This window comes from Tachypleus tridentatus, chromosome 9, assembly GCF_004210375.1.
Source record: "Tachypleus tridentatus isolate NWPU-2018 chromosome 9, ASM421037v1, whole genome shotgun sequence".
Taxonomy (NCBI): domain Eukaryota; kingdom Metazoa; phylum Arthropoda; class Merostomata; order Xiphosura; family Limulidae; genus Tachypleus; species Tachypleus tridentatus.
Window position 1 is genome coordinate 30,459,302 of NC_134833.1, and position 24,448 is coordinate 30,483,749.

The window sequence follows — 24,448 nt, forward strand, 5'->3', positions numbered from 1 at the left end:
GGCAAATGCGACGAAGGAGCTGGAGGACATTACAAAAGAAGCGTACCAGGACTGTTTCAACAAGTGAAAACACCGTTGGGATAAGTGTGTGCGTTGGGGAGGAGAGTACTTTGAAGGGGTCCCAGACCTGTAACTTCTAAGTAAAGTACATTTTGTTTTATGACATCAGTCCGCGTATTTTTTTAACAGACCTCGTATTATTAAAACAAAAGAGAATTAAAAAACAGTAAAAACGCACTTATGTAATAAACAAGTCATCTTGTTTGTTTGTTGCTGTTTTTTTCTAATAAAATGAATGTTTTTATACTAATAAACCACCGGGAATCTACTGCTGCTAAATCATTAATGTTTGTTTTGTTATTGCAAAGCCATCTCGAGTTATCTGCTGAGCCGATAGAGGGGAATCCGTAGACAGACCCCTGTAGAAGCGGGGGGCAAATCATTGATAGAAACCTCTTCAGTTGTTGTTTATGAATTAAGCACAAAGCTAGTCAATAGGCTATCTGGGCTCTGCCCACCACGGGTTTAGAAACCCGGGTTTTAGCATTGTAAGTCCGCAGACATACCGCTGAGCCACTGAGGGACAACATCTTCAAAGGCTGGCTGTTACTGACATTTAATCTACAGTTGTGATTAACCATTCGCTTAAGATTGCGTGTAACACACGACTATTATGATCAAATAATTTAAAATGTGAGGTGATAACTCTTCATGTTTTGTTCATTATTATTATGTATATATCATATTACCTTCCATTCAATCACTCAAGTTTATCTACTTCACACTCCATTAGAATTAATTGTAATATTATATTCTCATAGGAAACCAGAATGGCTGACACTGGATGGCGCTAAGATCAATCATATTAATTATGGTAATATTTAAAATCAGCCAATAAGTGTTACTCTATATAATTAAATTAATCAGATACTGTTTGATACTTTTAGATCTTTTAATTGTTGTAAGTTATAATGAATCAGAGAGTTTGTAATTGTATTTATAAACAGATTTTCTGATAATGTATACAGTTAGGCCTTTTCTTTCTGCTAACTTTTTACTTTAATGTTGTATTGTTGGGTTAAAACTTGAAGTTCAAGTTTATTATTTGTAAAATATCACACCAGGCATTTTAAAACTATGAGACTTTTTCTCTTTTTTTAATGTGAGGATATCTTGACTATGTAAGGTAAGACAAGTTGAAGAAGTGTTTTGTTGAAATCTTGGAAAGGTATCATATGTAAGTGTGGTTGGAAAAACTTTAAATTACGGTACCTGAAACCTAGGTGCTAATGTTTGAATTTGTAACCTGAGGATCACTTCAAGCGGTTGTGGTCAAGCAGAGGACACCTAAATTTCAGGCATAACAGTCCTTAACTTTCAAATAATGAGTGGAAGAAAGACAACCAACCACTAGCGCCTGCCGTCACAAGAGTTTTGTCTAGAATTTTAAACTAAATAACGAGATTGACTGTCCCCTTTATAACGCACCCATAACGAAATGTAAAAAGCGCATTCAGCAATATTACGTCTCAAATTCTGGACCCATATATTCTATGTCATACATCAAGTAACGTTAGCAGGTAAGACGGTTAATTCTACTTTTATTTTGTTGTGGTTTTGCCTACCGTTTATTTATTATACTTTCTGTCGTTTAGTTCAACTCTGAATTTTGAGTTACATTAAAGTGTTAAGGCTCCCTCTGGGTAGAGCAAGTTGAATTTTAGTAAGTATGTATATATTATGAAATTGACACTAGTCTACCCTAGCGATAAGGTATAGATTGATATTAATGTTCTGAAAGATTACATAAGTCAATTAATTACATGATATATAACCTCGTTATATACCCACTAAATAAAAATCCTGCCTTAAGCTTAAATAAGTTAGTTCACGAGGTATATTAAAACGTGTTATTGTGAGTGCTGGGCAAGTCCGGATTTATTAACCGTGTTTTGGGTAGGTTATATACTTCCTATTTTAGCTATTTTAAAATTTCATGTTGGATTTCAATGGTTTTCAAAATTGTTTTTGGTTGTTTGACCTTGGTTATAGCGGCTGTTTGTTTTAGTCAGTTACAAGTTCGTCAGAAAAGTTTCTTAAACCCAGATATCCATTAATTTTAAATGGTGTCGTTGTTGTTGTTCCAAGTTAATACTGGCACTGGGCCAATACTCCATCACGTAATGTGTACTATACATGTATTACGTTAGAATTCTCACTTTTCTCCCTCTATTAAATTATTTTATCTTCAAAAGTCTGGGAAAAGCTTGCACCCTCATATTGTAATGTGTTCTCTTTCTTTGCTTTTTAAGCTCTGTGAAACGCAGATCGCCATACACCATTTGGAATAATTAGAATACGTTTAAAAGCCACGTGCTTTACATATCGTTTTTTCGTTTAAAATGTTTATTATATTAACAAGTAATGTTGTGGCATTATGAACAACGCTTTAGATAATACTGAACAATTAATTATTCATGTTTCCAACATCTACGATCCTCTGCATAGCTTTTGTTTTGTTTTAATTTCGCACAAAGCCATACGAGTGCCATATGCGCTACCCGTCCCTCATTTTGGAACTGTAAGACCAGAGGGAAGGAAGCTAGTCATCACCACCCACCGCCTACTCTTGGGCTACTCTTTTACCAACGAATAGTGGGATCGATCGTAACATTATAACGACCCTACGGCTGAAAGGGCGAGCATGTTTGGTGCGACGGGGATTCGAACCCTCGACCTTAGGATTATGAGTCCAACCTCTTAACCCACCTGGCCATGCCAGGCCCCTGTATAGCTGTTGTTTGTTTAAAGAATGTAAAACAACAACAAAAACCGACCTTTACGTTTTAGCCCCTTCATGATTTCTTGTCCCTAAATGTCTATAAAGAGTTGTTTCATGAGTTTTCTTCCTTCCAACCCTACTTGATTCATACTCGCAGGTTAGACATGAATATAAATATTTTAATAAATTAACCGTAAGATGAAAGGAAGTAACCGATTGTTTTTCAACGGTTCGTTCTTACGCTATACGCTGCGTCAAGTTTTTAAATGTATCACAATCAGATGAGGGAACTTAGACCGAAAAGTCTCTTAAATTTATTTTAGTTAACTTGTATCAGTAGTGTCGATCACTGTTTGCCATTGGTTTTCTACACCTGTTTGGTCTTTCTCTTTGAATTATTACATGTTTGAAAACACTATACTGAATAAATGTGTTTTTAATTGAAATTATTTCGCTGATGCATGGACTTCATCAACTTTTATAAACTATTTAAAATGCTTGTAGGTCTTTGTTGTTGTCGGTTATTAGGCCTCTAACGACATGTGGTAAAATAAGTTGCAAAAATATGTTTGTTTCGAATATGTGGCAGAGAGCTACGCAAGGGTTACCTGTCAATATTGTATTGACAGACAAGGAGAGCAGGCAGCCAAGAGCCCCATCATTAACCTTTGGGTTACTGTAATCAAGTAGTGGAATTTAGTTGTTAATCTTGTAACACACTCAGGGTGCCTAAGTGAGAGGAGAGCAGGCAGCCAAGAGCCCCATCATTAACCTTTGGGTTACTGTAATCAAGTAGTGGAATTTAGTTGTTAATCTTGTAACACACTCAGGGTGCCTAAGTGAGAGGAGAGCAGGCAGCCAAGAGCCCCATCATTAACCTTTGGGTTACTGTAATCAAGTAGTGGAATTTAGTTGTTAATCTTGTAACACACTCAGGGTGCCTAAGTGAGAGGAGAGCAGGCAGCCAAGAGCCCCATCATTAACCTTTGGGTTACTGTAATCAAGTAGTGGGATTTAGTTGTTAATCTTGTAACACACTCAGGGTGCCTAAGTGAGAGGAGAGCAGGCAGCCAAGAACCCCATCATTAACCTTTGGGTTACTGTAATCAAGTAGTGGAATTTAGTTGTTAATCTTGTAACACACTCAGGGTGCCTAAGTGAGAGGAGAGCAGGCAGCCAAGAGCCCCATCATTAACCTTTGGGTTACTGTAATCAAGTAGTGGAATTTGGTTGTTAATCTTGTAACACACTCAGGGTGCCTAAGTGAGAGGAGAGCAGGCAGCCAAGAGCCCCATCATTAACCTTTGGGTTACTGTAATCAAGTAGTGGAATTTAGTTGTTAATCTTGTAACACACTCAGGGTGCCTAAGTGAGAGGAGAGCAGGCAGCCAAGAACCCCATCATTAACCTTTGGGTTACTGTAATCAAGTAGTGGGATTTAGTTGTTAATCTTGTAACACACTCAGGGTGCCTAAGTGAGAGGAGAGCAGGCAGCCAAGAACCCCATCATTAACCTTTGGGTTACTGTAATCAAGTAGTGGGATTTAGTTGTTAATCTTGTAACACACTCAGGGTGCCTAAGTGAGAGGAGAGCAGGCAGCCAAGAACCCCATCATTAACCTTTGGGTTACTGTAATCAAGTAGTGGAATTTAGTTGTTAATCTTGTAACACACTCAGGGTGCCTAAGTGAGAGGAGAGCAGGCAGGCAAGAGCCCCATCATTAACCTTTGGGTTACTGTAATCAAGTAGTGGAATTTAGTTGTTAATCTTGTAACACACTCAGGGTGCCTAAGTGACAAATGCGATTTCTGTTTTATTTGTTTGTGAGGCAAGGGGATGCGATCCTCGGACACTCAGATTCAAAATAAAGGAATACCAACTATATTAACAAAAACATCGCCATTACTTCAATTAATTCCACTATTCTGCTGGTAGGAATCATGCCCATTTTATTTACGTTTTTTTAATCGATTCCTTGCATTGTGTGATATGCAAATCATTAAGATGGAAGATGTGAATCCCTACCGGCAATAAAAGTTAATTTGACGGTTAGCATTGAAATTAGGTAAATTTGATATAATGATGGTGTTTAAGCTTGTCTAATTTAAGTTCTAAGTGAGTTAGTCTTACTTATAGACAAACTATAGGTGTAACAGCCTTGAAACATCAACTTCATGTGACGAACACGTGCGCGTCTTTTTGTAATTCAACGCAATGACTCAACACCTTCTTCGGAAGTTGTTTTTGATGGATGCGTTTTGATTGTTAGGGAAATTAACGTAAGACTTGGGTGATTCCATTTATTCACAGGGGAAAATAGAGGCATTTAATTTCCGAAATTAAGTTTGACGTCTTAGATTACATTATTAAAATTTGTATGGCTTTTAACACTCCTTACTTAACGTCTTCAATTCATACATAACTTTAACTTGATAGCATGATTAAAATTATGGATGACGTGTTGTTACGTAAATATTAAATGCCAACTAGTCAAAAAGTAAGGAATCTAAACTAGCAAGTAATAAATAAAACCAATTTAAGTTTTAAAAGTTACAAACTTATTTGTTTTCGGTATATCTTGAGTTGGAAGTGACGGGAGGTTTTCTGATAAATGACAGAATTGTTGAAGGAAACTGAAATGCTAAAGTTGCTTTAGCCTTAGACAACAAATGAAAGAAAAATAAGTTAGTGCTGGATTCACTATACGTTAATATCTAACACAAAACTTAATGATGGCGTAACAAGACTCGGTATAACTTTGTAGTGCTATTGTAGTTTGAAAACATTTTACTGAAGAACTTGGTACTGACGTAGAATATTCAAGCCTTTTTAAAAGAAAGTCACGAAGCGTCAAACGCTGAAACTGGCTAAATTATGGAAAACTAATACACCTAAACAGGTTATTAAAATAAGTTAACTGTAATGGATACGTAAAAGGAAAAACACCAAGATTTAAGTTATTTGTATAAAGAAAAAAAACTCGGCCTGTTGATTTTTCGGTAGTCCGCCTGCTATTGACATTTAAACAATTTTAAATTTATTTTGACAATTTTAAAAATATTATACTGTATATATAAGTAGCGTTTCATAAGTGTTGATAATAAGGTTAGAAAAAATGACCTTTAAACTCCAAATCATAGATATAAAAACGCTAGACTGGCCAGTCATTTCCATTTGTCATTGAAGAACACTTCCCGTGCTGTCGCCATTGCTCTGTGTTGAAGTTCGACCTGACAAACAATGTAAAATAACTGGGAGTGACAGAAGTATGTCACAACCCGAAAGAACTGGGGAAACAAGGTGCTATGCCATTAACCGTTACACATATCGTAACCAAAATTAGAAAGCGGAGGCTGTTTCATTCCACAAGTAAGTCAAAACTTTTACTCTTCTGTAATATATTAGATTACAATGGGCAACATCATCGTGGAGACGGTGGCGACATTGAAAGAGCGTGGATGTTTATATCTGTTTCAAAGTATGTATGAGAGTTTCTTGTTTTATTTTTGGAAGGCATATCACACTACACAAATCGGCATGACAGTTTGGTAGCTTTTGATTTGAAAGGATGTACCCATATAAGTAGAATTACGACATTCTAAAATCGCCTGCTGGCCAGTTAGGCTATAAATAGTTTGTTTGTTTGTTTTTGGAATTTCGCACAAAGCTACTCGAGGGCTATCTGTGCTAGCCGTCCCTAATTTAGCAGTGTAAGACTAGAGGGAAGGCAGCTAGTCATCACCACCCACCGCCAACTCTTGGGCTTCTCTTCTACCAACGAATAGTGGGATTGACCGTCACATTATACGCCCCCACGGCTGGAAGGGTGAGCATGTTTAGCGCGACGCGGGCGCGAACCCGCGACCCTCGGATTACGAGTCGCACGCCTTACGCGCTTGGCCTTGCCAGGCCGGCTATAAATAGACGCCGCCAAAACATACACTGCATACAGATATGAGTTCTGTGTACATACAGTTTCAATGCTATCACTTAGAGTCGATATAGAATATTAAGTATACCACTTCGCTTAATGGATGAGAGAGAAATTTTGATTAGTTTGTGTGATATAAGACAAGTGTAATCTGATCAGTGACATTATGGCTTATCTGGGAAACAATTCAAACATAGGCTTAATCGCAATACTGCCAATAGGCTCATTCTCAGGATTACATGATATATTAACATTTTGCAGACGGCTCCTTCCAATCCAAAATCATTGAGATGTTATTGTATTTACATGTTCACGTGGGAACAAAGTACTACAGAAATAACTATCACATGAAATAATAGAATTTGATTAGCATACAATTATGAATTGTATACTTAATGTTGAAAGTCATTTATTGTACTGTACATATATATATATATATATATATATATATATTCCTGCAGTGTTCTTGAAACTAATCCATTGTAGAGTACCTTACTCAGTTGGAAAAGTCAGGTCTATGTTATTGGTATTTTTCTACATAAGAATTTTCGTAAGATTTGTAAAATTACTCTGTTGCATACATTACGCACAGGGCCATTTTCTGAAAACAGATTTTTAAATATTGTTGGAAAATTGGATTTGTACTTTAATCTTTTGATATGTTTTAATAAATACTGGTAGACTAAAATTATTACACATTTGTAAATGTATGCAGGTTCAGAAAGGACCGTTATGAACTGTATTGAGACGTCTTTGATGAGGATAATATATTGGTCATTAAAGTTAAGGTATGCACATGGTAAAGTAAGACACACAGGTACTTACAGAAAGTATTAGACATATATTGTGGTATGCAGATTAGATAACGCTAGGCCAATGAAATGGTAAAAGTGACACTTCTCGTTTGTTTTTAATTATTCATGTATATATCCATAAAGTTGAGCCATTTAAAATTTACAACATTAATCTGCATGTCTTGTACTGCACCGGTGATATATGAGTTTCATATATAATAATACAGGGTGTTCGGAAAGTCACTGTGCAGTTTTGAAAGCAGCGATAACAGCATTCATTCAGTCTATTTCAAGCCAGCAACTGATAGCGGTGTTTAGAAATAAAATAAGAAGGATCCAAGCCTGTATTGATGACAAAGGGGGTCACTTTCAACATTGTTTATAATTGTCATTCATATTTACCTCCTGTATTCTATATTGAAGCATGTATGTTGATAAATATATAAGTGCACAGCGACTTTCCGAACACCCTGTAAAAGAGTATGTCTGTGGGTGTGGTCGCCATAACTTAAAAAAAAAAAGAAAAAAGCCTAAAACCCCCGAAAGCTTCACCCATACTAAGTGGACTATAAGAGTATGCACGTAGGTATTATTACTTATCCACGTATATGCGCATCTTTTTATGAAGTAAACAAGCGACAAACCACATAGAAAATAATATGTGAATGCCATAGCTCCAAAAGCAAAGAACCTAGAAACCTAAAATTTTACACCCACACTAAGTAGACTCTAAGGGTGTGCACCTGACTATTGTTACTCATCCACTTGCGTGCGTATCTTTTCAACGAGGCAAGCTAGCGAAAACCTACATAGAACAGAAGTGGTTCCTTTTATTACAAATTAGCGATAGTACCAAGCTTTGAGCAGGCTAGCAAGTTCATAGTGTATGTATTGTGAACCCATTTCGGCGTAAAAGTATAACCTATATACTATTGGAACGCATTGTTACAAAAAATACACTGGCTACGATATATATATATATATATTAGTTGTTCTATAAGGAATAGCTTCCTTTCTATGTGGTTTTCTACTTGTCTCATCAAAAAGGATGCACATACGCGCGCACAAGTAGCTACGATAAGTAATAATCCAATAATCCAAGCGAAGCATGTTACTGTCGATGTTAAAAGGTGAATCTCACTATGGGGAATGACATTTGGCTTTGATGGTAGCCTGATCCTAATAACCACTGTTCTCATGAGGAGAAGGTTGACATTTCATCCAAAGGATTTTGTTCTTATTACAGAATAACAATAGTAGTGAAATATAATTAATTTCACCCAGATTATGAATTTACAGTTTCATGAGGAATTATTTATTCTTCTTTAAAATATGAGACTGGTTATGTACACGAGTTAAAGTACAATAACAATTAGAAGGTTGTAGCAAAGTGTTTTTCCTATACTTCAAGTCTTTAATTATAAGAACTTGCAGAGACCATATGGAGGTAAGGGACGCAGTTCCAAACAGATCAAGTATTAGGTGAAGATAGAAGAACATGACCATTCAGTCATAACTCGATAGAAAGTGAATCTATGACAAAGTAACATTGTTAAATTAATTGTCTTCAGATCTAGTACACTATAGGTAATACATCGTTGATGAAATTAGTGTAATGAACCTGTGTTACTTCTTTTGGGCATCATGTTGTGTGTGTGTATATAAATATATATATATTCAATCATTTCTATTAGTTTTTGCGACAAATTCTCAAATAGATCTGAATAAATTTTATTATAATTATATAATAAATTTTCTTAACTATTTCCACCCACTTCTATTAAGAATATTAAACGTTTGGAGGTGCACCTTCTCCACAGCCTAGAAATGGACATGACGCGCCACCTCTTGTCCATTGGCAACAATATTTGAGATGTGTATTTTTTCTATGACACATAATAAACACCGACGTTAACAAATAAACAAAAACAGATTTTAGTCTTAAGATTTCCATTCGGGGTTACAATCCAACGCATTTTTCATATATGTCAGATATGTTTTGCGAGCTATTTTTGTACTAATTTCTAAGTTAAAAATCACGTTTACATGATCTTGCCTTAGCACACTTGTTAAAATCAAACAACAACATTATCCAAACGTCTATTTTAAATGTTAAAACATCAAAAGTTGCGAGGTGTATTCCCATTGTCATTTCGACTGGCGGGCTTTGAAAATTCAACACATGGCAATGACGGCCGTTTGAGTGTGTTGAAAAATTACGTGACTTCCAATCTAGTGTCATTTATATCTATGCTCTAGATAATCATAGAGTAAATTTTATTTTAACCAATTGTTTTGACTATGCTACCAATTTTATGCAATATACAATTATATCCTGAAAGTAATAAAAATCAAAGTTACCTGGATATTATATCTGCATAAACGTTTTTGTAAATTAACTTTATCATACGTTTACCAGTGTTTAACGTGTTATTAGGTTTCTGTTCTGCCAACATTACATCCGACATATTCTGATATCCGTGAAAGAAATTGCGCAAGCATCTTTTTTGGCGATTTTTGTCTTTAACGGTTTTTAATTTAATATGAACTTTCAAAAGAGACGACCCTAACTTTGTCATCAATTTGATTGCAAACTATGTTAGCTATTTCTGTAATTAACTATTCATTGTAATATGTGAGAAACAATAAAATACTCTAAATGGTTTGACGACAGAGAGATGAATAAATATCATGTCACTGAAACTTGAAAGACGTCAGAAGTGCAAGCTGACGTCTGTTTCAATTTGTCACGTCGTGTCGCAGAATTTGGGAAGAACATGTGAAAAATAACGTCTAAACTTCACACAGTAAATAAAATGTGTCTTGACTAATGTCTAATACTGAGACTGCAAGAAGTTTGTATCACAATATTTGCCTGACTGTGTTACCAGCATTCAAAGACATATTCAAGCTTTTTGAGACTTCATTTTTAAAAGTCGAAGTCACGTTACTCATCTGTTAACTGATAAAAACAGGATAGTTCGTTGGTCAAACTAATGATCACTGGACTGTTTCAGTGTCACATATAAGATGTGGTTAAACTCATCTGTCAATGGACTAACTAATTAACGTACTTTCTTCTAATTTCTAGCTTCCAGGAAGAAATGGGAGCCACGTAACTTATACTCATTGGAATTCCAAAATGCTGATAAATTAATCTTTGAGTTAGATAATATATTAAATATATTTTTATATTAAACTAGTGTATAACGTATAATAAAATGTTTGATTATTTGTTATTCTACAACGAGAAGTAAAACGAATTTAAAATCTAATTTATATAAAAAAAACACATTCCTTCGGCCTACGCATTCTTATTTAATATTTATTAGAGGAAAAAAAAACTCGTGTTTCCCGCATACATGCCCCCCGCTAGTACAGCGGTATGTCTTCAGACTTACAACGCTAAAATCAGGGGTTCGATTCCCCTCGATTGGCTCAGCACATAGCTCGATATGGCTTTGCTATGAGAAAACACACACGCACCTGCACACATTTTTTGTTTGTGGTGTTTTATTTGAAAGTCCACAGTTAAATAAAATGTAAATACAGTCAAGAACATGTAGACAATAAAATTACAGAAAGTTATTGACAAAAAGGACGCTTTCTAAGCATCATAAGACAAGATTTTTTATAGGAAGATAACAAAGTTGTCGAGGAGACTCTGGGTTGCCTCTTGTACATATTTGTAAAAACTACTACAACGAAGTGATAAGAAGCAAATGTGTCCTATTTTTTTCTATTCAATTGGTGTTATAAACATTTTAAAAATCTAAAATTACACTGTGGATTCTTACATATTATCATTTAACATCGAATCACAGATATTTATACTTTTACTCTGAAACCTACAATTCCTTATGTTTCATTTATTTTAAAGTAGAACTTGTGTTTCCACATAATAAATTGCTGCTAGGAAAATGTGAAATTGGGCGTATCTTTTAGTAGTTTTTCATTATTTTTTTATGGTTGAGAGAAAGGGTACTTTTGGATCGTAAAAGCAGAGGCTTGAATCTACCCCTTGTGCACATCAATAAAGGCAGTGATGTATATTTAAAGTAATTAAAACAATTACGCGACTTGTCTAAACTAATTCACGTATGAGGTTATTAGGTTCGTAGAATGCTAACAAATCTGTTGGCTGGGTGAAACACTTTAACGACTAAAAGGTTTAAATCTATTCCACAATACGTGAAAGACATGTTTAGCCGAATGGTATAACCAAAAATGACAAATCGACTGACTTATCTAATAAAAAACACTAGAGGGTAAGGATGAAAACTCAACACGATGACGGTACCAATGCTCTTAAGTATCTGTAAACAAATAGATAACACACAAAACCTTAACACTTAAACATTGCTCTCTGAGCTAGGATTCTGAAGATAAGATTAATCTATTCCCCAGTTACTTTTCCCTGGCCCGGCATGGCTAAGTGGTTAAGGTATTCGACTCGTAATCTAAGGGTCGCGGGTTCGAATCCCCGTCACACCCAACATGCCCACCCTTTCAGCCGTGGGGGCGTTATAATGTAACAATCACTCCCACTAGTTGATGAACGAGTAGCCAAAGAGGTGACAGTGGATGGTGATGACTTTTCTTCTAGTCTTACAATGCTAAATTAGGAACACCTAGCACACAAAGCCCTCGTGTAGCTTTGCGCGAAATTCAATACAAAAACAAATACATTTCCATTTGCAATCGCTAGTACTACCTACCCCCCATCCCGATCTTCTGTATATGGTGACATCGTCTGCACTTCCCTACTGTTAATTTAAATTTTTAAGTTTGTGTGTGTTTTCTTATAGCAAAGCCACATCGGGCTATCTCCTGAGTCCACCGAGGGGAATCGAACCCCTGATTTTAGCGTTGTAACGCCTTAGACTTACCGCTGTATTAGCGAGGGGTAATAATGTTTAGAAAGCTTTTTTTGATTTTTAGATTTTTGATGCGTTACAATATTTTTTTTTCATATTTTCTGTCATTTGTCGAAATAAGTAAAGGGAGTATTTTTATTCTTACCTAATTGACATCTTTTTCACAAAATACCAGTTACTGTTTCCTAAATTGGGAAAATCTCGTTTTTGACCAATACGCAAATCTAAGATTTTAGATCTCTTTCGAATATTTGAAAATTTTAGCTGAAGCCAAAAGTTTAGAATATGGTTTGTAAATATATCATTTTTCATCAAAATGCTCTTTCAACATCCACCCCACACCGCCGGTAATTATCTAGGCTTATAACCAGGAACACAATTCTAAAAACAATATATATACATATATAAAATAGAGGTACTCAGCTGGGTGAAGTGGACCTGTTTTTGAAAGAAAGAAATTCACGTATAGACAAAAAACGACAAAGCACCTCAAATATGTTCTGGTACTAGTACCACCTTAAGAAATTAATTACGGTACTTACACCCTAGTGCAAATTAATTGAAACAAGTGGTCATTTTATTTTCAGCATGGCGGCCGGTGCAGGCTCGCTGGACACGCTGATTTCCTTTAATAGTAACTTTTTACATAGATGACGTCATTAGCTGTGTTTTGCAGTACGGTCGATCTATTTTTGGGATATATGTAGAAATTTTGAGGAATATTACGTCATTCGAAATTGTGTTAGACTTTTCTCAAAAATGAAGCTATTTGTTTTACTGCTGATCAGTCGTCTTTCAGCCGTCATACTCAATGGACGTGACTCCTAGAAAGCGTATAAAGATTGTGACACTGAACGAGCACACCGGCATGACTTACAGGGATATCGCGGACGTTGTTGGTGTTAGTCTATCGACCGTCAGCCGTGTGATCAAGGCCAAGGTGAGTACCGGATCTATCAGTCCAAAACGTAAAGGAAGATGTGGCCGAAGAAGAAAAACAACGCCAAGAGACGACGCGTACGTGGTTAGGGAGAGTGTGAAAGATCCACGGAAGATAAGTGACGCCATAAAAAGAGATTTGGAGGTCAAAGGAATAAAAGTCAGTTCTTCAACGGTTCGTCGTAGGCTTCTTGATGTCGGTCGAAGGGCAAGGAGACCAGTCAAAAAACAACTTCTTACCAACTCAATGAAGAAACAACGGTGTCAATAGGGTCTGAAATACAAGAACTAGATGCAAGAACAATGAAGGAAGGTGTTATTCAGTGACAAGACTCATTTCTTCGTACAGGGTCAAAGAAGTCTGCATGTTCGCAGATCTCCAGGTGAGAAACTTAGAGAATCTCACATCAATCAGTTCATAAAACATCCATTGAAGAAGTTTTGGGGCTGTTTCACCTACTATGGCGTTGGAGGCTTACATATCGTAGAAGGTATGATGCGAGGGCCACAGTACATCGAAGTTTTGCAGAGAAGAGTCGTTCCAGAATTGAAAAAAAGATTTCCAGATGGATCTGGCATTTTTCAGCAAGATCTGGCTCCATGCCACACATCGAAACTTGTGAAGAATTTTATGACTACAACGCGAATAAAGGTCCTGGACTGGCCTGGAAACTCTCCGGACTTAAATCCTATTGAAAATCTTTGGGCAATTTGTAAAGAAAGACTTCGGGGAAAAGACTGTACTACGAAAGATAAGTTAGTTGAGGCCATAGTTAAGGTGTGGTACCGCGATCCAAAAATTAGTAAAGATTCCAGTTAACTCGTGGATTTTATGCCAAAGCAGATTAATGATCTTCTGAAAAATATCATGTCATATCATGTATTAGCTTGTAATTCTCAGAAATAAAACGCAAAAAATTGAAAAAATCGTAATTTTCCGTCTTGTTTCAATTAATTTGCACAAGGGTGTAGTAGTCGGTGAGTACCAGCAGTATTCCAATCCTGCTTATAACACTAAAAGTTGCGATGGGTAAGAAAGAGCACAGACTTCGGGCTACTAAAAAGATTTGCAACGATTTACAGAGATAGACTGCCACCTAGTTGTCAATAAACAAATTATTTTGTTGATAATCAGAATGTGTGACTGCAGAACGCTGACAACGAAATTAATTTCGCTTGTTCAGTGTCAAAAAAGCATATCAAGATAACTAAACAACTAGATAAAACAAAAACCTCAAATCATATATACATTATTTTTCTATCGTTAAATTTCTTAATGAAAGATTAAACACTTGAGGTTTATACAAAGTATGTGGTATTTTATACATGCTCACACATAAAGAAATATGAACTTTTACAACATTCGCTTGTAACTCATAAGCATTGCTTACCTGGGGGTGCAGAGAAGACACGATCCTCCTACTTTCTCATAAATGTGGGATTGTTCCTCTCATATATTCAGACCCTTACGCAAAACGTTGAAAAGGACGTTTATTGTGTGTTTTCTTACAGTACATTGGGCGTGGTTTCTCTCTCTCTCTCTCCTTTGGGTAGTTGTATTGCCCGGGTGGTTCAGATGTCCGTTACCTCTTCCTTCTTCCTTTACGTTTTGGCGTGGTATTAAGGCGTGTTTTTGTTTTCTGAATTTCGCGCAAAGCTACACTAGGTATATCTATGGCAGCCATCACTGATTTAGCAGAGTAGGACTAGAGAAAAGGCGGCTTGTCATCGCCATCCACCACCGACTCTTGGTCTACTCTTTACCAACGAATAGTGAGATTGAACGTACTATATAAAGATCTCCACGGTTGAAAGGGTGATCCTGTTTGGTGTGACGGAGAATCGAGCGACCTAACCACCTGACCATGGCGGGCAGATATTAAATTTATAACGTGAGAACTGTTTCACGATTTTATATGCTGTATTTGGTCATACTGACTGTTCTTACGTAGAATTTAAAAATAGAAGATGATGATAGATTTAATAATGATAAATGTAACGAAGCCCGTAAATAAAGTACGGCCTTTCAAACGTAAAAAAAAAGTTTTTTATTGTAATCAAGAGAACTACAAATCGAAAATAATTTTAAATATTAACTTAAAAAATACCTTACATTTACATCAGCTGATAAGATATTGCATACTATGAAAACACCCTAATCAATCCGGGGTTTAAAGTTAATTTTTCTTGAAACCTTGAAGTACAGTAATTCAAAATACTTATACACTGCAAAACTTGTTTGTTTTGGAACAAAGCCACATTGGTCTATCTCAGTGGTGCACAAAGTTCGGCCCGCGATGTCCAACGGGAAAGTCAAACATAGAGAGTTCGCGCCTGCGCAAAGATTAAGCATTATAGAAGAATATGCATTAGATTAGATACTGGATGGTTCCATATTTGTGTCGAGCAATAAAGAAAATTTAATAAGCAAATCTCGTTAATGCACAGGTATTTAATCATTGGCACAATGACGTAATATTCCCGTAATTACGAAATCTAACGCGTTCCAATTGTTCTTCGAGATTTACTCATGAGCCCTATTTTGATATTATTTCGTAACAAAAATGGCAGCTAATCGTAAAAGAAAAGTTGACAACGAAAGCCGGCAGTATCATGATGATTGGACTGCGCAATATTGTTTTGTTCAACAACAGAAGAAGCATAAAGATTTCCGCAACGTTGTCGGTGATGAACGGACAGCTCGAATTGAATCTCTGCGGCGGTGGTGGAATCTTCAGCAGAAAGTTTTCTCAAAGCAGTCAGCAGATTTAGGTGCAACATGTGAGGTCAGTTACGATATTTCGTTGATGATAGCGAAATCTGGCCGACCGTTCACTGATGGTGATTTTATCAAGCAATGTATGATTACTGCATCAGAGAAGTTGTGTCCGGAAGCAGTTCGCAAGCTACAGACGGTGGCTTTGAATCGTATGACAGTTCAACGAAGAATTTCACACCTCTCAGCAGACGTGACAAGGCAGCTTACAAATAAAGCAGCCAACTTTGTCTACTTCTCTTTGGCAACAGACGAGTCGACTGGCATCAGTTTAACAGCACAGCTACTAGTTTTTGTTCGTGGTGTGTCATCATCGTTTGATATCACAGAGGAACTAATCGGCATGGGTTCCATGAAGGGTCAGACAACTGGGTCTGCTCTATTTGAGGAGACAGCACGACTGTGTAGTAGTGTTTCATTGGATTTCACGAAACTGGCAAGTGTGACAACTGATGGAGCACCAGCCATGACCGGAGAAAGTAGCGGGCTGGTAGCACTGTTGATGAAGCATCGAGGAAAGCAGGACAGTTGGTGAAGTTGCACTGTATTATTCACCAACAGAACCTGTGCAGTAAAGAACTTGGTTTTCAGGCACTGATGGCATTAGTGACGAAAACCATTAATTTCATCAAATCACGAGGGATCAATCACCGTCAGTTTCGAAGTCTTCTTGAAGAAATTGATTCAGACTATGGTCACCTTGTGTATCACTGTGAAGTACGCTGGCTGAGTTGAGGGAAGATGCTCAGAAGATCCTGGGAGTTGATTGATGAGGTGATAGAATTCCTCAGAAGCAAGAACAAACACATAGAAGTGATTTCCATGACTGATCCAGCATGGCAAGCTGATTTGATCTTTCTGGTCGATATGACACAACGCTTGAATGATCTGAATTTGAAGTCGCAAGGCAAAAATCAACTTGTCTGTCAGCTTACAAATCACGTCTCAGCTTTCAGAACAAAGTTGCAATTGTTCCGGCAGCAAGCAGCATCAGGCAACTTCGTGCTCTTTCCCACTTTTCAGTCGCAGCTATAGAAGAATCAGGACATTGACACACAAGCTTATGTTGGGAAGCTAGATACCTTGATTCAATCCTTCAACTCACGGTTTCATGACTTTGACCAATGCAGTTTGTTGATGAAACTTTTTGCTGATCCGTGCAGCGTGTCAGTGGATGACTTGTCAGCAGAATATCAGCTCGAACTTACTGATCTCCAGGCATCTGATGAACTGCGTGCTATTTACCGAGAAAACAGTTTGCTTGACTTTTACAAAACGTTGCCTGATACATTTGCTAATCTCAAAGAGAACGCACTTGTCCACACCAGCATCTTTGACAGCACGTACTGCTGCGAACAGGCTTTCTCGCATATGAAACTGAACAAAAACAACACTCGCAATCAGCTGACTGATGATCATCTGGAAGCAGTCTTGCATCTTTCAACGTCAAACATCAAGCCGGACATTTCTAAGCTCGCAGATGACATGCAGCACCATCTATCGCACTGACTTTGTGATAGTTAATGTATCATAACATTTCTTAGAATAATGTGCAAACTCTTTGATGTAATCGTTATTTGTGTGTTTTTAAATGTGATGTCCATCTTGTGTGAAACAACTGTGAGACGATTTTAATCTTCACTTTTTTGTGGCCCCCAACGGTTACGAGAAGTCTGTGGCCCCTGACTCAAAAAGTTTGTGCACCACTGGTCTATCTGCTGTGTTCGCTACGGATAATTGATCTACAGTAACTATTTTAAAATGAAATATTTTACTTCTTCCATTTGATGGAAATTACTGAAAAATTGTAAATATTGTTCACGGAGACATAAATATGAGAGTAGGATAAAGATGCATTGAAAATTCTAGAAATATAACACTAAGTGGCACGAATTATTCTAATAATAATAATAAGCTGAGAACGAATTTTTCAAACATCTGTAAAACATGGACATGAGGCCTTTTGGTTTCCATTGTTTTGACAGCTTTCATCGTTCAAATTAACACTGAAAAAATTGGCAGTAACAAATGTATTACAAGAACATAATAATGATGACGAAAGTTTAAAATCGAAAACAAAATATGACTCGTATAAACATTCAATTCCAATTAAACGTTGTAAAATTAAACAATTTTCAATAGATATCGGATGTTTTTTTCATAAAACAAGTTTATACTGTGGCGTTCGTTACACGAATAAATTTCGTTTATAATATCCGAAAATAATACAAGACTTAATGACGGAATAAAAGTTGTTTAACACGCTGCATGGAACGTTTTACCAATTCTATTATTATAAACTCTGAGGCTTACTGTTGAGCAACTGGGTGACCTAATTCAAATAATCAGATGAAAATAAGTATGCAGTTTATTAAGCCTAACAAAAGAAGAAAATCGTGTTTTTATTACTTGTATTTTATTCAGTAATAATAGTTTTATGAAACTGTTTCTCACTTAAAAACGTCACAAATATTCCCTAAAAGCCTAAATATTTTGTGTGCCACATTTAAAACATCTTATTAAAACTGCAAAACTTTTGATATCCTTAGTTGACTACAGAAATAAATAACTGTTGCTAAGTCCTGAGAAAGACTGTTTGTTTTGATATGATATAGTATTCTATCTCGGGTCTTCTTGTTAGGAAATATGGGATTTCCACAGTATAGTTACTATAGGCTGCTAACCATGACAATATTTGATATCTATTCACTACTATCTTACTGTAAATGCTATTTATCAAAAATAGCCAACATTTGATCATTATAGGGATTAGAAATATAACCAACGTAAGCTAATTACTCCAACATCTGAACATGTAATATTGTTGTCATCCTTAAACAAATAAACATAAAAAACTTAAGTTTTCTTTACACATTTTCAATCATATTCTCACTTTGCTATCAGATTCAACCAACTGACTGTAGCTGCTCTAAATGTACTGAATATTTGCAAGCTGTACACTTGAAGTAAATCAGCAGTCAAAAAGATTGAATTTAGTCATATACATTGTTTTAAGCAAATATGTTGCAACTAAGCTTTTAATAATTGTTTCACAATTACCTAAAATAGATACCTATACTTTGTTATTCATTGCTATTGACAAGTTTTTGCAGCGTCTAAAATGTAAACATATACAGTTATTGTCAGTGGTGTGATTACAAAAGATACTTCCCTGAATGAAAAGTAATTTATCCCCTTATATTTATTTTCCTTGTCAGTAACTTGTAAGGTTGCCAGGCCCCCTTTCTGCTTGAGCCCCACAGTTGCAGGGTGATACTGGTTGTTGTTCACTGTTTTATCTTATGTCATACTTAATGTCATAAAGTCGATGAAAAATCTCTTCCACAAATATATATTTTACTGTTTAGGCCCTAACATACTTAAGGCAAAGATAAGAAGCTTTTTGCTGAAATATTAAATAGTATTTTTGCCACTAGCTGAAACACTGAAAGTAGGATGTTTTGTTTTTTTAAAAAGATATTTGCATAAGACTTAAAAACAAGCTTTGAGGCAAGGTCTACATGATTTATCCTATGTTTAAACTGTGGTTATTCCCTAAATTATTTATAAACAAAATTCATCCACAACTTCAAAGTTTCATTCTCTCCACCTTTAAAGATAACCTGGTTACAAAAGTGCAAAACATAGTATATAATATACTAGAAAATCAAAACATTTTTAATGCAGAAGTTGGGAATATTAAATAAACACTTATAAGAAACTGTTTACATTTGCCGTTTCTTAATAGAATAATCCACACAAAAACAAAATATCCCATCTGATGTTATGGCAGATATTCTAAAGAAAATTGTTATTTTAGTCCCACCCTACTTTGGAACTGTATTTCTTACACAAGTGAAAAGAAACTTACAAACTACCTTATTCATAGATTTAGTTAAAAGGTATCTTTAAAACAATCTAGGAAGATCTGTTCAGCTTTAAAGATAAATAATGTTCACTAAATACCTCTCTAGTGTTATAAAAGCTAATGTGCCTGAGGTATAATCAGGAACGTAACATATTGAATGAACCAAATTGAATCATTCAAATAAGAATACACTGTAATGTGAAAACCTACAATACCAGCAACAGTATTAACCACCATCTATACAAATGTAATGTTGTAACAATTTCTTATATTAGAATCCCTTGCCACTAAGTTAAGAAAACCAGCTCTCACTACATTTTCAATCATGAAAATCTAAAGAACAGAATGTAAACTTCAATTGGTATATTTTGCATGAAGTAACCCACAGGAAAATAAAAATGCTTTAGAAATTGTTGTGAAAATACATGCTACCCAAAATGTTTTACATCTGGACAGGTTTTTAGTAGAGTAGCTTGATTTGAAAGTTAAAAATTGTGAAGTATCAACTTTTGTTTTTAGTTGTGATTTTATTTAGTATTTATACAATTTTTTAGTTCTATCATTTAGTACAACTACATAGTAGTCTGGTATAAAACAATGCCTTACAATTTTAACTGATATGTTCAGACCTTACTCGAAACGAGCTTAAATACTAGGCATATACACGATTTTGCATTTGTCATGAACATAAAAAATTGTAATCTAAAATCAAATTACTTGACATCATCAAAACATAATATATTAATATTAATTTTAGAAATCTATTTATAAACGTTTGAAGTGAAAGAAACTGTTGCCTGCTACTATTAAAGCTACATGATATAAAAGAAAAAGTAGTGAACTTTATGAATGGTTTCCAAAATGCTTCTTAGACTTAGATTATTTTTCCTGTATTTGTTCTTCATGGAATGTCATTCATTTATATACTTCATGTTTAAATACAGGTTCATAAGCAATTAAATCTCAAAAACGTAAAATATTGTTCCCAAGAAGAAATAGAAAACTTTTTTAATCATTTGAAGTTCCCATAGTTAAAATGTCTCATAGACATGCATTAAAATAAATAAATAAATAGAGAGGCAGATGGAGAGTAAAGTATCATATGAGTGATAAAGATTGGGTATCTAGTTTTAGTTTTCCCCTTTAGAAATATTTATAGCCTGAGTAATCCTATGATCTCATGTAAAAAGCAAGGGAAGAAAGAAAGAAACTATTTAAGCAAAGTTTTTGTTTAGTTTGTCTTGAATTTTGTGCAAAGCTACAGGAGCGCTATCTGCACTAGCTGTCCCTAATTAGCAGTGTAAAGCTAGAGGGAGGGCAGATAGTCATCACCACATACTGCCACCTATTGAGCTAATATTTTACCAATGAATAGTGGGATTAACTATCATATTATAATACCCTCACGGCCTAAAGAGTGAGTATGTGTGGTGCTATGGGGATTTGAACCCACAACCCTCAGATTATGAGTCGAGTGCCTCAACCATCTGGTCATGCTGGGCCCTTAGGCAAAGGTATAATATTTGTTGACTTTTTGTGTATACATTTTATTCATTCAATATACATAAAACAGTTTGTGTCATGACAAGTAAGATGAGCCAAATCTGTTGCCAAGCAACACACTGTTACTTGATGGGTTGAGTAGATTCATAGCATTACTCCATCACAGTAGGTTTTATTTGTATGGATGAGTAGCTTCATTTCTTATTTACAAATAAATCTTCCTAAATCATTAGAACTTTATATACCAGATTCTTCAGCTAACAAATACTTAGAATACAGTTCAAGAACAACAACAATTAAAAAAAAACATTGTTTAATTAGTGTTTATTGTGTCATGCAATTTATGCACATATACAGGAGGAATTCTGGGGGTTCAGCTGAGCCCCTTATTTTTGTAATTTAAAAATTATGGTTATATAGTTATAACACAGCTGTTATGGTACTTAACATTTGCTACATGTCTACATTCTTTTGATGAAGCATTAGCATGCTGATTATACTTAGCACAATAGAATCCTCCTTTCAAATATTCTGCATACAGGCCTACAATTTATATGCAATCACTTCTGTGTTAATTCAAATTCTTTTAAAGATTTAGAAAATACTTTTCTGTATGTTAAAGAAGTTAAGAAATTGCAATTTATTCACATAAAACGGTGTTTTTTTGGTTTACACTGTATAACAGTCCTTATTTCTAGATTACATAACTACAGCAGTAAAACACCAGCATCTAATATTAGAGTACACACACTACTGATATCTTGTTATTGTTAGTGCAACATGCTTTCAAAAATAACTTATATCATGTGGTATGTTACTTCTGCACTGTACAGGCATCTTGTGATTTGGTATCACATTTTATGTCATTTATGCCCATCTGAAAACATGCACCAATTCATTGAACTTTCATAATAAAATTTTATTTCTACAGAAATTTAGATAAAAACATAAACTAAAAGTAAGGGAACATGGTGTGCATATGTTGTGCCTAACATCCTGTTAACAACAATATTTAGTTTCTACTGCCTAACATCCTGTTAACAACAATATTTAGTTTCTACTCTCCTGAAACTGAATTTGTTCATTTACTTTAGATTCATAGACAGAAGGAGAGGGAGTCAAACAACCACATCAATATCATAAACGTTTGAAAGGCCCACTAACTTTCTTTCTTTCTTTCTTTCTTTTAAATAAACACCTGACTTTCATGAAAGTCATTTCAGTTCATTTTGAGAGAAGTGCTAGCTATATCCCTGACTGACGCTGGTGTTTCATGTAAATGAATTACAAAGAGAATCAAAAGTTATTGCTGTATGACATTACCTTTTATAATTAGATACTACAGGTAAATAATATGACATACTGATCTGAGCTACATTTTAAAATAGTAGTAACATGTTAATATGTTATTCCTGAGCAGAAAGTTATGACAATTTAAGCATACAAGAAACTGATTTGTTGTGATTCCACATGCACCATGTAATATGTGGATTTTGTTCAGACCACAAAATTCTGTTTATTAGTTTACACAGTTTCTGCCACACTGAATCCAATGATATCTCTATGTCAGACCACAAAAAATTCAAAGCTGTTTGTGTTCCAGTAGTTGCTCAATCATAAGCTCATGTCTGAAGTAGTCAGAGTTTCTGCCTTTGTTGCATTTTCAGAAAAGTCACCAAACTAGAAGAGCCAGGAAATGATTGTTTGAGGTTGTCTTTAAATTTATCTTCATTATGACATTTTGTTCCTCTTAACATTCTATCTCACAAAGAGGGAATAAAAACAATACTTTTCTTGATTTACATCTTTGAGATTTTTTCACTTTGATGACAGATTGATACCATGCTCTTAGTTGTTCACATTCCATTATAAATTTAATTTGGAGTCCACATATTTACCAGATCACCATAAGTTTCTTCCAATAAACTGCAACAGTTTAAGGGTGGTTTGCCTTAAAATTCACCCTCCCACACATTCTCTTGTCATTTTGCAAGCACATAATCATATTAATCTTTATATTAAAGAGCCAGCATACATGTCTATAATAAAGTTGTATCGATCCAATATCAATCATCAGTGTTTGACGGTGATGCCCAAGGTACAGCCCAATCATTCATTGTCATTGTTAGTGACTTTTATAGTTTACTATGTCTAGTTATTAATTATCTAATTAATTATTAGACCCAGGCAATTATATTGGCTAAATGTGAAAATGATTGTTACTTGGCATCAAAATATGCTTGCAGTTTCAACAACCATAACTTAGACAGAGAATATTCTGTATACCATTAACAATGTTATTTAAATATATTTTACATTTATCATTAGAATGAAATTGAAAAACATTACATATTAATAAATGAGAATGATTAATTTTGGCTTAACCACAAAAAGGTGTTTTAATATTAACTGCAAATATAATTTGTACAAGTCCTGTTTGTTAACAGGAAATAATTTTTGTATCATTTTGTATTTACAAATAGAAAACTCATGCAGAATCCTTAAAAAATGCAATACAAATGTTGCAATAGATATGTTTCTCTTTGACTTTTGTTTTATAAAGCACAAGCATTTTTTTTAAGTTCTTGTTTCCATGGCACATCTTGTTCCTTTATTATTCAAGAAATGTTTGTTACTCAAGTTATTATATTTATTTAAATTCCAATAAGGAAGGGTTACCTAAAAATCTAGAACTTTATATTAATTCAACTTCTACTTTTAAGTTAAGAATTTAAAAAAAATTTTGGTGAGAAGTTTATGGAAATCAGAATAATTCATCACTTACTGTAAGTAACTTTAATTCTAACATTCAAACAAACTTTTGTTGAAGAGTCCACTCAATACTTTGAGTATTCACACCATAATGTATCCATTCTAACTATACTTTTTCCCTCACCAATATGAAAAAAAAAATGAATGAACTTTCTGTAACTTTTTCACGTATACTTACATTACAAAAAAACGAAAATAATCTGTG

The 24,448-nt window shown here is 35.0% G+C and overlaps 1 long non-coding RNA gene across 2 annotated transcripts; it reads left to right on the forward strand.

The window, feature by feature from the left end:
- Positions 1-1,757: 1,757 nt before the first annotated feature.
- On the forward strand, positions 1,758-10,730 carry LOC143227053 (uncharacterized). 2 transcript variants are annotated; one of them, XR_013014843.1, is made up of 3 exons: positions 1,758-1,956; positions 5,924-6,152; positions 10,600-10,730. It is a non-coding gene; the product is annotated as an uncharacterized LOC143227053 (long non-coding RNA). The 2 variants fall into 2 exon arrangements; XR_013014844.1 differs by lacking the exon at positions 10,600-10,730 and adding an exon at positions 8,943-10,114.
- The last annotated feature ends 13,718 nt before the right edge of the window (positions 10,731-24,448 follow it).